At 46.0% G+C, this 14,356-nt stretch overlaps 1 non-coding gene and 1 pseudogene across 1 annotated transcript; both read left to right on the top strand.

The window, feature by feature from the left end:
- Positions 1-1,281: 1,281 nt before the first annotated feature.
- Positions 1,282-13,224, top strand: LOC119373583 (glutathione peroxidase-like; annotated as a pseudogene).
- A 731-nt stretch (positions 13,225-13,955) lies between these two features.
- LOC119375723 (U5 spliceosomal RNA) lies at positions 13,956-14,081 on the top strand. Its single transcript, XR_005180455.1, has one exon. It is a non-coding gene; the product is annotated as a U5 spliceosomal RNA (small nuclear RNA).
- Positions 14,082-14,356: the final 275 nt, after the last annotated feature.

Genomic DNA, 14,356 nt, shown 5'->3' with positions numbered 1-14,356 from the left:
TTGTGACAAGCACGTCATCGCTCATTTTCATATTTGCGTACATTGCGAAGCTTGTTTCCTCACAGGCTCTACCAACGGAAAAGGGGGGAGGGGCTAGGTAGAGGTGTGACGCCTCGCCCCCCCCCCCCCCCCCACCTCCATAGTGGAGCATCCTGCGCACGCGAATGGTAATTTTCAAGCACAGAAACCGCTATCGTGAGGTGTAATTAAAAGTATTTCTATAGTACGACACCTTATATATTAACTGAAGACGTATTGGGTTTGTTAGGTAGTCGTGTGCGTCCTGCTGCTCAACGTCCATGCTGCCTATCGGTAATGGGAATGGAAACACGACCGTCACGCGTCGCTCATATGTTCTGTTCTGCTTTAACTTGCTTGATGTCGAGAGGTTGAAGTTTATACTGCCTCGGCAATACTCCATTTATCTAAGTTCTGCAACAACAACAAAAAATAAAAAAAGAAGAATTACCCAAAAACGAAACATTAATGCAGAAAAAAACATATAGCAAACTGAAACACAGCAAATAACATGGCAGTAGACAGTTCGCTTGCAGGAGTTCACTTTGCAATAGAACGTTCACACACGCACATATCTGTCCAAGTTCTACTCACAGTCTACGGAGTAACTCATCGCTTCATAGCTAATTGTGCATGACTGCTCGTCACCAATACTTATCTGGTCTCTCTATCATATTGTCTCTATCTCTAGCATCATGGGTCAAAGGCGAAGTCAGAGGGGGTGTTCAGCCGGTCAAGCGGGTGTTTAGCATCGCAACGCTTCATTTGTTACAAACTACAACGACGGTCATGCGTTCATATATCCAGGCAACAATGAAATGCGGCAACGTGTCATGACAAGTGACCCATATAAATGTTCAGAATACCATGCATCAGAAACGGCTGATCGCCGGCAAGCCCACGATCGAGAGAACATCAATTATTGCAAAATAGCACATACAATATGCATGCGACCGACGCACCTTCGAGGGCCGCATATACGCTCTCCGGCGCCGGGTTTTTTGCGTACGTTGCCGCCATTGAAATCTGTGAGTTATAACAAGCTTAGATTGAATAAACGCAAGAATGAACCGTTTTTGCTTATCTGTCTGCTTCTTCTGACAACTCCCATCCGTTTTGTCATTCAGCGTGACAGATGCAACGTTCTGCTAAAAGCTTCCTCTCCGCTTTTCCGTTCTGGACGCGGGGAGAAGGGAAAGCCCCCACCCACGGCGCATGTAAAACCGCAGCTTGACGCTGCTTGATCCGCAGCTGAGTCGCGCTGTGACTGCAGCAGTGAAGAGAATGCTGGCGCGATCCTCGCTCGCGCTGGCGCTCATATGCGCCTGCGGAGCTGCGTTGACCGCCGCCGAGAAAGAGCCGCGAAAGATCGACTGTTACGACGACCGGAGGTCGAGAGCGAAAGGTGACGTCGCCTCGTCGCTGCTCTACCAGTTCGAGTTCCCCGAGGTCGTGGGCAACGACACCGTGAACCTGGAGCAGTATCGCGGTCACGTGCTCCTGCTGGTGAACGTGGCCACGTACTGAGCCCTGACCTGGACCTACTGGGAACTGAATGCACTCCAGTCCAGGTTCAGGGACAGAAACTTCACTGTCATCGGCTTTCCTTGCAACCAGTTTGGAAAGGTGCGCTACTCGCCTTATCTTAAATTAAAAAAAAAGAAAACGAGAAAGACGAATACTCGAGCGTAGGAAACATGACATAATGCTGTTGTTTTCTAATCTTCACTATAATGTCCCAGCTTCGTGCTCCCTTAACAACGCAGCTGTTTAAGGTCGAGGTTAAGCCCTGCGGAGCCTCAATTCCTGCGCAGATCCTAGCGAGTATGTGCCACGGATATTGGGCAAAGCCCCACAGCTCACCTCGGGTCCACGAAAAATGAAGAAGTTGTCTATAACAAGCCCAGCCGGCATGTGGCGAGCAGCTCCTAGTGGGTATGTGCCACAGACATTGGGCAAGCTCCACTACTGACCTCGAGTCCATTAAAAATGAGGAAGCTGTCTATCACAAGCCTAGAGCACGAAGCTGGGACATAATAAAGCGAAGGTTACAAAACAACTACAGTATTGTGCCGGTATGTGCCAAGCAGCTCCTATATCTGCCGCTGGAATTGGGCAGGCTCCACTACTGACCTCCGGTGCACCAAACGTTATGAACTTCCAATTTGAAGCAGCTTCACTGACTTAACGTCGGGAAGACTGATTAAGCAGTGTAGATTGCGGCAAAACTACTATAGAAAAAAGTCAAGCGATGAAATAATGCCACCATCTCCGCTGTTTAACCAGTCTTCGCGACGTTGAGTCAGTGAAGCTGCTTCAAATTTTTCCTCAAGGTAAAACCGTACCAGCTTGCCCAATTTTCCGCTTTGATAGCTATATTGTAACGTTAAAACGTTTATTGTCACGTAGCCTTATGACTAGTAGAGCCTAAACAGACCTATTATAGTCATATATACCTAATATGTGTGTGTGAGTGGTGGTATGTGTGTGGTGTGTGTGTGTGTGTGTGTGTGGTGTGATGTTTGTGGTGTGTGTGTTGGAGGGGCCCCAGCTGTTTCTCCGCAGAAGAACCCGCGGAATATATGCCTTTTTAATTTTTCGCTTGTAAACGGGAAAACCACGTGATTTCATACGCCGAACGCAGCCGTACTGTAGCGAGACTCATCCTGAAAGAACACAGATGTGCCCGAGATCTAAGCACGACACTCGTTTGAATGCCGATAACGTCGGACTGATCTCATTGTCATAAAGCCATCGACTACATTGGGCAGACCGGCAGATGCCGCAATGAAAGATTAAGGGAGCATAGGCAAAAATCTAACAGAGGCACTAACGTTTCAGTGCACTGCGATAACTGCGGGTGTGAGCCACTGTTTAAGGAATCTGCCGTCATGGTTACGAATAATGATAAGGATACGCGGGAAATGGAAGTAAGCTTGATTGCGAAAGAAGGCGCTAACTGCGTCAGCGCCCCGTTGAGTGTTCTTAAGTGGATTGGAAGCAAGCTTAAGCGTATTGGAATGGTGCTACGCGCGTACGGTAATCCCTGCTGTTTATTCTTGCTGTCAGTATAAGTAACATACGGCCTTCTGATGTGAAATCATTTGATAGCGCACGCCCTGTCGTGCTCCTCGTCCCCGTCATTCCGACGCTATGACTTCAATTACTGCGAACAATCAACTATCCCAAAACTCTGTACTCCTGAATGTGCGAAAGGAAAAACAGCATATAGGTGTAGTTTAAGATGCTAACACGCATCTTCAAAGTTAACATTCAAAAGTGACACGTATTTCAATATATATATTGTGACGACACTACACAAAGAAACGTGCGTTGACGTCATGAATCAGTAAGGTCACGTATAATTGAGTTGCTCATTAAAAATTAGTGTGTGTTGTGCACTTTTGCTCTTTTACGCTTCACTGTTGCAGCTGCTTGCAGCAATCATGGGCACGGAATCTGCCACTGCATTGTAACGTTAAAACGTTTATTGTCACGTAACCTTATGACTAGTAGAGCCTAAACCCAAAGACTGTCTGGGAGGTAACAACTTCATTGCCGGGGTAGGAGAATATTGAAATTTTCGAATACGAATGAGGCAAAAAGCTGCCTTCGAATATCGAATCGAATACCGAATATGGGTGTGTCCTTAAAAAAGTTGCAAAACCGGAAATAACGGCACTTTTTATTAATCTTCTAAAATAAATTAATAGAACTAAACTTCACACATTACAACCTCCAGAAAAATTATCTGCTATACACGTTCCAAAAGTAAGCGCTCCCACGCGCCGTTACAACACATCTGAAAGTGCCAAATGCTTTTTCCCTTGTAACTATAGGGTTGAAGGACGCAATGTAGCGCTTGCACAGAGTCGTTTCTTATTCCGAACATTTATATATTGTTTAGGCAACGTTCTTGATAGCTATGGTATGGCGTCTGTTTAAACAAAGCGAAAGTACAACATATGCTGTTAGCAAGATTGCCACAGAATAAACCTTAAAAGGCTCCTGTCGCATGGATGTGTGGCAAATAAAGCTGGAACGGAGTCGGAAGCTAATGCGCGCGTCATGCGTACTTCTTAATGAGTACAGCAGACCATCGCTAATTGCCGGGAGCATCAGCATAACTATGCACTGAACTACATGTAGTATGCAGTAACCGCGATGTACAAATTCGCACCTCCTCAAGTTCGCCGCCGCTAAAAAAAATTAATGCGATGGCAGAGTATATGTTGGTTAAAGGTATACACTGCAAGGCTTTTTCTTTCAGGTTAATAAAGCGCTGTGGAAATCCCGGCTCTCTCTCGCGCGGCCATGCAATAGCGCGCGATGGCGATGCCAAGGAAAATTTCGAAACTATGACAGGTAGTACTATACACAGTACCGAAATTCCCCCACCCCTATAATCTAAAAGGGGGCGCCAGTTCTGCCCCATAACTTTACTGAATCGGACCTGTCGCATCATTCTTTTTTTTTTCAATTTGCGACATAGGCTTGCCCTTAGGCATAATATTTGTTGTGTATATTTGTATTAAATGCGCGCCGTTAGGCCGGTGTTGTGTATGAAGTGAAGAAGTGTCTTGTGGAATGTGTTGTCATGTATCCATCGGTCATAACTGTTTGTGTCACTGTAGCGAAGGCCACCTGATGTGCACAGTTATGGCCACGCATGATTTTTTACAATAACGTCGGCCGAAGACCCCCGATGTTGCATTCGAAGAACTCTACTTCCCACCTTGTGGGGTCTCGAAAAGAGCCGCTCCCGGAACACATAGACACAGTAGATCGTAGTGCAACGAACACGTGGGTATTTCTTAAAAGCTTTTACATAAGTTACATTTTTTACATAGCGACATGCCAAATAACCCAATACAATGTCAATATGACACACAAACAACATAACACATCCAATATACCGCGAATGCAGCGTCGCCGACGTTCGACTCACCATGGGAGCCCGCAGGAGCGAGCCGTGGTATCGTTCCTAAGGACCACCCGGAGAGCCGACCGCCCACGGCCGCGCAAAAACCCAAACGACAGAAAAAGCTCTTCCTTATACGCCCGGATAACCCCGCTGCGGTGAAACTTGGCCCCCCCTATAGTTAAAAACCCTGTGCACGCCTATGCTCATAACCGTATCATGGTTCTGGCATGTAAAACCCCAGATATTATTATTAGAAAATTTTAATACGCATTTTTTTTTTTCGAATCGCATGTGCTTCGAATAAGGAAAATATTATATTGGTATTGGAAATTTGCAATATTCGCGCACCTCTGACTTTACCCGTACAACAAGTGCCCCAGCCTCACGACGGTAGCGTCAACAGACGCAGCTGTGGCTTGGTGGAGGCAAAGAATTCTGCGGCTCGCTATCGCGTGCTGTTTATACAAGGCACGGAATGTGTTTGCCGTTTCTTATCAAGACCTCCAGCGAAAGGATACATAAACAGCAAACGATAGCGTCATTCACTTCATCATATGGGCGCATAGTTGTGCGCATAACTGACACCGCGAATGATAAAGAGGGCGCGTCCGCAGAGGCCACCATACAAACATCACGTGGCATTATCCACTTCCTGAGTGCCGAAAAATAGGTGTGTTCGTAGATACAGTAAGCATATTAGGCTTTACAATAATAATATCTTGGGTTTTACGTGCCCAAACCACATTATCATTATGCACGCCGTAGAAGAGGGCTCCGGAAATTTCGACCATCTGGGGTTCTTTAAAGAGACACTAAATATACGAACGATTTCCCCCATATTATTAAATTACTCTATCACGATTCATGTCATCAGCGAATCGCAGGTTACTGAGATACTCTCCATTAACTCTTATCCCTAATTCTTCCCAATCTAGGGCCCTGAAAACCTCCTGTAAACACGCGGTGAATAGCATTGGAGAGATCGTGTCTCCCTGCCGTACGCCCTTCTTTATTGGGATTCTGTCGCTTTCTTTATGGAGGACTATAGTGGCTGTGGATCTGCTGTAGATTTATTCCATTATGTTTATATAGGCTTCGTCGATGCCCTGATTCCGCAGTGCCTGCTGCAGTGTCGCTGATGACATTGCACTGATGAGTAACGCGGGAGGCGAATTACAGCTCATGATTACTGAACTGGATACGGAAAGTAGAAGAGTAGGTCTGAAAATTAATATGCATAAAACTAAAGTAATGTGGAACAATCTTGGCAGAGAACAGCGCTTTGCGATAGGTGGCGAGACACTGGAAGTTGTAAAGGAGTACGTCTACTTAGGACAGGTAGTAACCGCGGAGCCGAACCATGAGAGTGAAATAACTAGAAGAATAAGGATGGGTTGGGGCTCATTCGGCAAGCATTATCAAATCATGAATGGTAATCTACCACTATCCCTCAAGAGGAAGGTATATAACAGCTGCATTTTACCGGTACTTACCTACGGAGCAGAAACCTGGAGACTTACAAAGAGGGTTCAACTTAAATTGAGGACGACGCAGCGAGCGATGGAAAGGAAAATGATAGGTGTAACCTTAAGAGACAGGAAGAGAGCAGAGTGGGTCAGGGAACAAACGGGGGTTAAGGATATCATAGTTGAAATTAAGAAGAAGAAATGGATATGGGCCGGGCACGTAGCACGTCGGCAGGATAACCGGTGGTCATTAAGGGTAACTGACTGGATTCCAAGAGAGGGCAAACGCGTGAGGGGAAGACAGAAAATTAGGTGGGTAGATGAGATTAAGAAGTTTGTAGGTATAACGTGGCAGCAGAAAGCACAGGACCGGGTTGATCGGCGGAACATGGAAGAGGCCTTTGCGCTGCAGTGGGCGTAGACAGGCTGATGATGATCACGATTCATGATACCAACATCACCACTCTTGCTGCGAGAAGATGCTTGGTAAAAGAGAAAACGCGCATAAAGAAAGTGCGGGTGGCGACGCCACATTGAAATTCTCGCACCAAGCGATGTGATTTTGATGACATCTGCTATAGGTCCCACGTAGTTCCTAATCCGTAAAAATTAAAATGTACGCTGGCCTCTGAGGGGGCCATAGACTTACCATACTAAGTTTCAAGAAATTGAGTTTAACCAATGTCGCCAAAATACGAAAAATACACTTTGAAATTCGTGATGTCACGTGCGGCGATTTCGGCTCGAAATTTAAAATGAAACTTAGACCTTGATTTTCTCCTCCATTCATAAGTCTATGATGGTGAAATTAACGGCATTAGAGTACTCAGAGTACAATTTATCAATATAAACAGATTCAGTGGTTCACTTTAGTGTCCCTTTAACGTGCATATTAAGCTTTATCCGGCGTTCTGTCGCTTTTCACTATTTTTATAAGGTTTACAGCGCTCTGACCATAATTGGATGCAAAAAAACACAAAAAGTGATAATTCAAAATATTCGCATTAGCATTATCTATCTGAGCGTGCGGTGTCTGCCGTTCATTTTGCTGAGGTCCGATTGTTTTCTTCCCGGCGGCCATGCACTTTTAAGAAAACATCTTCATGCTGGTATCAACACTTGGAGATGCTGGTTTATGCGCTTTCGATAGAAATCACGGCCAAAAATGTGCAGCTGAAAAAACGTAAAACGAAATATTTTACTATAGTCCACTGTAAAACAAGCAGAGACACCAGGATCTCGACTGTATATATCAGTGTTATCAACCAACAAATGTACGAGTAACGGAGTCCATCAACCAGGTTAACAATTCCTGTAAATCATTCAAGTCGCCCTCTCACACCAAAACACAATCGCTTGGTAGCATGCACGTTCGAGTAGCATTGTTTTTTCTTGCAGAAAAGAGTGTTTTACGCTGGGTTCCACCAGGAATTTCATTTCCGTCACGGATGTGACGTCAATAAAAGGACGCCTGAGTAGCTCAGAAGGACACTCAGAAAAGATATACTTTACTGAGTTACGCGACCTGGCAATTGAAAACTCCGTGTATGTTGGATTAAGCAAAACTACTCATACAGAAGTATATGAGCATTCACTTTCGTGTTATGAACGATTCCTATGAAAGACAAATGAAGATTTATTTTTCCTTTTTGTTCAGCCTCGACACACCCTCAGGTATTCGAGAGATATTCTATGCTATCTTTTCTTTTATCTAAAAACTTTACTTATTTTCACCATGAAGGCTTGGCTATATGGTCGTCGCAGCGAAAGCGAGTCCTCCGACGTAGAAGACCAGCGCGCGGAATATTACTTCGTATCCAGATGCTTCGAGATGCTTTGTACAGTCGACTGCAAAATAACACGGACCACGACAGCGCGTGGTAAAATCGCCGTCTGCGCCGTCTGGTGGCGAGCTGTCTGCTGTCGAGAGCATTGTTCTTGCCGTGCAATAGACAGAGCAATGCTCTCGACAGCAGACGGCCATTTCGCCACGCGCTCGCGTGGTCCGTTATTCCGTGGCCCATATTGTACATGGCATCTCGTCTCATTCCGTGCGTACAGCATCTCAGCTGCAACGAGTTCAGCAGAGCGAGCATGGTTCTGTTGCGTGCAGCAAAATGCTCAATCTAGACACGTGAATGACACGAAGAAAGAAATGATAGTACACATTACCTGTAAAACTGTGCAAAAATATGACAAATGTCTTCCACGCGCATACAGTTGAAATTAGGTAGAACTGACAAAGAAATAGGTACGTCCGCCTGCACAAAGTATGCAGAAAACGTATCGCGGTGTATCTCTGTGTACTTTTGAGCTCACTTTAACAGATCCCTATCTGCTTCAAGGGCAGAACAAACTCAATTAAGCCTACGTGGGCCACAAACAAAATGTACATGCCGCAGCGAATAACAAAAACGAGTTGGTTAAACCCAGAAACAGCGTGAAGGACAAGGACAGGATCATCTACAAAACTGTCCTTGTCTTTCACACTGTTTTTGAGTTTAACTACAGATAACCAACAAGACGTGCAAGCCACCTGTGGACTTCATGAACGAGACATCGGTCATGTTGATTATCAGTTTCTAAATCTAATCTGCTGATATCGGACTAAAAATTCTCGCTAGTTTGTGCAGGTCATAGCAACTGTCCAGCTTAAAGTTAAACATGCAGAGTGACCTTTCCCTTTCCTTCAAAACGGTTCTTCAATTAGATACAGCTTAAATGTTTCCACTTTTATAAGGGTTTAACTATTGGGGTGTTGCACTCGCAGTAGTACAGACATTGTCATTTTTCTGGTTTGAATTGTATTTTTGTAATGTTATTATGCTACTTTTTTTTTTCATCGTACACCTTTGTAGCCGATGCAGTCGTGCATGTACCGTCTACTCCAATGGATTTTTTTGGGTGAGAAGAATGCACTGAACGCTGTCTTGACCTTGTATCCATTAGAATAGGGATTCATGTGCGCGTGTATTTGGTAACTATCCCTGATATCATTTGTGGATTATTCGTTATATATGCGTGCGCATGGACGGCTCGTTGTTGCAAGAAGAACAAAGCATTTTTTTTAGTCAGCGCCAGTGCTTGTCTCATCTCTTCCTTGTGTTTTATTGTTTTATGTTTTATTGAAGTTCCAAAACATTTGGACGAATATAGTCACCACAACAAACAAACAAACAAACAAATAAATAAATAAATAAATAAATAAATAAAAGTTTTTCACGCTCCTGATGTCGTCCCAGACGACAAGCGTTTGTGTGTGTATATATATGTGCCTTTTTTCGTCCGCGTTTCCGTGCGCTTTTAGTTTTCCTCAAAATGGATTGCCAACGTTCCCAAATCCCAAACTGCCTCAATAGCGTCCCAGACAAGCAACGAGGTTTCACTGTATAAGGTCCTTTTGGCAAACAATATATTCATTTTCCCGCTTTTTCGTTTGTCTACTTCCTGTTTTCTGGACCTGGCAGCAAGAGCCTGGTGGTTCGGGTGAAGAGATCCTCGCCGGAATCCGTTACGTGAGACCCGGAAACGACTACGTACCGAACTTCCCTCTTGTCCAGAAGTTAGATGTCAACGGAGAAACGCAGCACCCGCTCTTCGAGTTCCTTAAGGTGAGCGACAGCGCATGAGTAGATCTTTCCATGAGCAAAAGTGCTTAGGGTTTTGAATCAAATCGGGACAGAAGATTTCGTTTAGTGGACAGCTTAGGGCACTAGTGTTTAGGACACTAAAAAGTCCACTAAACGTCCTAAAGCCTTACCACAAGTGTTTAGTGTCCTAAACGGAAATTTTAGGGACTTTCTTAAAGCGATACTGAACAAAAATCAGGGGGGAAAATGACGAAAACATCGAAATTCTGCTTGGAAGACACAACTGTTCCAATAAACAGAGCCTATTTTCCATATTTTTGAACAGTTTGCTGTATTCTTTGGAGGATTGTCAGCGTGCGGCTAGCCACCATAGTGCGGCAGCTGCACTCCAACGCGAGCCGTGACGTCACTTGTCACCGCGGCGGATGAACCGTGCACGTGTTTTGTCCAGTGCTTCCCTCCCTCCACCTATCCTTTATATCTTATTCACCCATGCCACAAAGGCTTCCCCCCTCTTTAGTGTCCTTACTCTCCACCCGGGAGCATTGTTCCCTGACGGTGCCGTTTGTAGTGGTTCTAGGAACCGTAGAGGGCGCTGAGCAGGTTGAGAGACGCGGGAGACGGCTGGCTTTGTTGGCACGCCCGTTTCCGGTGAGGTTAACACCATCTCCTCTAGTTCACGGCGCGGCCGCTAGACGTCGCAGATTGTGAAAAACGCATTAATTTTCCGCTGAATGACATGAAGGTTATGTTTTCATATTTCAGCACCCAATCATTGAGCTTGGCTGAAAATCTCGGCAGCGAAAATTGTGACTTAGCTCCGTTATGAAGGCATCACAACTAGACATCTGGGAAATCAGCCCACACCTTTGGCAATCAAACCTTCGTACAGGACCGCATTACATATCATAGGTACGGTCCAAACAAGTTACAAAATATATTGCTTCACAGTTTTTCTTGATGTTTGTTCACATCATCGCTGAATGTTTACCTTCTTGTACGCTGAAATATTATTTATCACTTACAATATCGACGTTCCATAGGCAGATGGGGACCATACACCTGCTCTTTTAAACGCCAGCGCGCTTTTCAACGCCTGTGCTCCTTTGAAGGTTAGCGGTGGGCGTGTAAACGGCGCACTGTCAGAGGTAATGTTGGAGGCAGCGATTTCGCGGTGCGGGTTGCCGCATTCGTCAATAGATGGCGCCACGATGCATGGGGCGCACCCAAGGAGGTTAAAATAACCTCCTTGGGCGCACCAGGCAGCTAGGCAAAGCCCATGGTTTCCTCGCACAGTGACAGCAAACAATGGCGTTTATGTGGACGAGTGTACAGTGTAGTGGCGTGTAGTTTGTTGGGATGTGCCCTTGCGTACATGCACGTGCACCGTGCCCGACATCTTGGGGTCCCAGCGGGTTGAGAGACTCCGTGAGCTTTTGCTCGAACGCGCCGAGCACGGTGATGGTTCGCCATCAGATTAGTGCCGGTGCCCCCAAGCATCTTTCACACCAAAACCCTCGAGTTCCTTTGTGTTCCCCCTTGGCGGGGCTGGCGAACAAAATAAAGCGGGGAGAGCACAAAAGAACGCGGGGACCGAACGAATGGGTGTCCTCCTGTGCACTGACACGCTCTAATGAGATAAAAAAAGTCACGGTAGCCGCCATGTTGGGGACCCAGTGCAGAGAACCTGTCTGTGACGTAACGTGCAAGGCATGTATAATCTCCAATCAATCTGCTTTACCGATGAATATTCCATGCTTACACCTACTCTCAATTATGGGATAGCCAGCCCAATTTTGTTCCTTTAAGGACAACAGGCTTTAACGAAACACTATATGAATAACTCATCTGTGTATGTGTGACTGTCGCAGAGTCGCTGTCCGTCACCGGTGTCCCAGTTTCGGGCCAAGGACAATCTGTTCTACTCGCCCCAAGACAGCGCAGACATCCGCTGGAACTTCGAGAAGTTCCTCGTCGGCCGAGACGGGATCCCGCTGCGCCGCTACGATCCGAACTTTTTGCCGAGTGACATGGAGGACGACATCGAAGCTCTGACGAGCGAGGGTGCTCTGCCGCCGATCGAAGAAAGCATGGCGCCTCAGTAGCGTTTGCTGTTCCCATCTTATCTCTTCTGTTGCTTCATTCTTCTATTACCTTGCCTGTGGCGATAGACAGAATAGCGAACGCAGAAATAGCGTTCGTTGGGTACGATACGCTATATCCGTCACTTAGCGTGGGTATACGTGAAAGGATAGCGTATGGCGCATGCGCAGTGGCGACAAAGGCTAACGCAAAGCTTTGCATACCCCATTCTAAAATTGCCTATTTTCGTTACTTAACGTGGGTGCACAAAAGGATATCGCATGACTCTGTTAGCGTCTTGAATTGGGCTGGTAGGTACATGCTGATTTTGTGCGAAGAAACAGCGCCAGAACAGGACGAAGACGAGAGGACACAAACACTTCTAGCGCTGTTTCTTCGTTCAAAATAACGTATGACGCATGAGCAGTGGCGACAAAGGCTAACGCAAAGCTTTGCGTACCCTATTCTAAATCTACCTACGGAGCCCCGAGTTTACGTACCCTAAAGAACGCAGCAGGGGCGTAGTCAGATGCGGAAGAGTCCCGTGAAAGAGAAAGGTTCTGCCTGGCGTTTCATGAGTATCGCTATATTGCCAGTGTCAGCGGTTGGCCCTTGTCACTGTCGTGCCAGTAACCTACGCCGTGGTGCTTGGCAGTTCTCGCTTTTACCAGCATCACTACTGCCAGAATCACAGACAACAGCCATGTGCCGCTCTACCAGCAACGTCATACGTGACGTTTCTGCGCAAGTCACGTGACTTTCGTACGTGTCCGCGAACGGAAGATTCGATGCCGCGCTCTTTAGGGCACGGAAACGATGGCCCGCAAAAAAATTGCGCAACCATCGCAAAATTGCGTCTTTGTAGGAATGCATTGTTTGCTTACGTATCTTCGATCACCCACTGACACATTCTGTTGCTGCAATGTCGACGACCACATTACGCTACGGCCGAGCCCCGCCAACGTATGACGAGCCGGCCTCAAAGCAACCGCCGGGCCAGCTCCGAAGGCAGCCACCGTCGCAGCCCCCTTGTGCATTCATGGCTGAACCTCGACGCTGTGGCTATATCGGCTGTGTGCTTGACCTGTAGCGTACGTCCGAAGCAGTTTCGACTAAATACATTTTAAGCAACGAACATTACAATGCAATCTACACTGCGTTCTTGTGTAATTGTAGGCGTGGTCTCCATCTCGAAGGGCATTCAAGAAATATGAATCAGCTTTGTCCAACCTCAGAGGCCGTATGTTTCGGGAGCGAGCCCTTCGATCTTGCGGTGGCCCTCGTTTCCATGTTTCTCATCTTGATAAGAGAGAACACCTACACCTTACACATTTGCACCTACAATGAACTAAATTTACTGCCGGTAACATTGACAACCAGCTGGTTGAACCGGCGGAGAACAGTGATCACCATGCTCAATGAACTCACTGCACGTGATGACGTGACCATAACAGAAAAAAAAACAAAGGAGTTCCAAGAAAAAAAGTAAACAGATGTTAGACAAGTATTGTCGTCGCGACTAAATGTAACATTTGCATTCAGTGCACGCTACAAAAGAAATTACGAAAGATTTTGTTGAAAGCTTGCGCCATCTCTTGGGGTTGCTTGTCCTGATACTGCCGCATCTGCGTTTTGAAATTTTACTAGTTTGTTATTGCTACCATCAAATCAAGAAATTAGCATGCTCAGTGATCCTAAGTGATATTTATAATTAAAGAAAATTGTTTAGCTGAGTAATTGTGCTCGAAGATACAATGTGCACTTAGTTTCACAGCGGGCAAGTGATAAAACATTGCGTGAAATGGTGAAGCCTGCTAGCTCTATTGGCACGGCCGTCGTATGTGCCGTGCCTTGGCGTGCGAGTGTTGGGGTCACTCGCTCAGGCCTCTCCTCATGATTTCGCATTAATCTTTCGCCTTTTACTAAAGATTACCGTGGGGAGGGGCACTCAAATGAGCCTATAGGCCAATTTTTGCGAGGCCCTTCCCGTTTGGGAGGGGCCTATTTACAAAATCAAAAATCAGACCTTTAGCTGCTGGAGCTTCAGACCCACGTAAACGGACTACTGAAAGGCTATACATGAAAGGGTCGTCGTTACTACCTAAAGCATTACGTTTGGTTGAGCAGCGTATCTGTATGAAATTTGCCAACCTAAACCCAGCGACGCAAACGTGTGTCTGTATGGGAAAGTCAGCTATCTGAAACACTAGCGAAGTAGTTGACGTCACGCAAATGAGAATGCGCTATTGGACGGAGCTCATATTTGTTTTGCAATA

This window comes from Rhipicephalus sanguineus, chromosome 11 (genome assembly GCF_013339695.2).
Source record: "Rhipicephalus sanguineus isolate Rsan-2018 chromosome 11, BIME_Rsan_1.4, whole genome shotgun sequence".
NCBI lineage: Eukaryota > Metazoa > Arthropoda > Arachnida > Ixodida > Ixodidae > Rhipicephalus > Rhipicephalus sanguineus.
The sequence above is the reverse complement of the archived record's forward strand: the minus strand, read 5'-3'. Positions and strand labels throughout refer to the sequence as shown.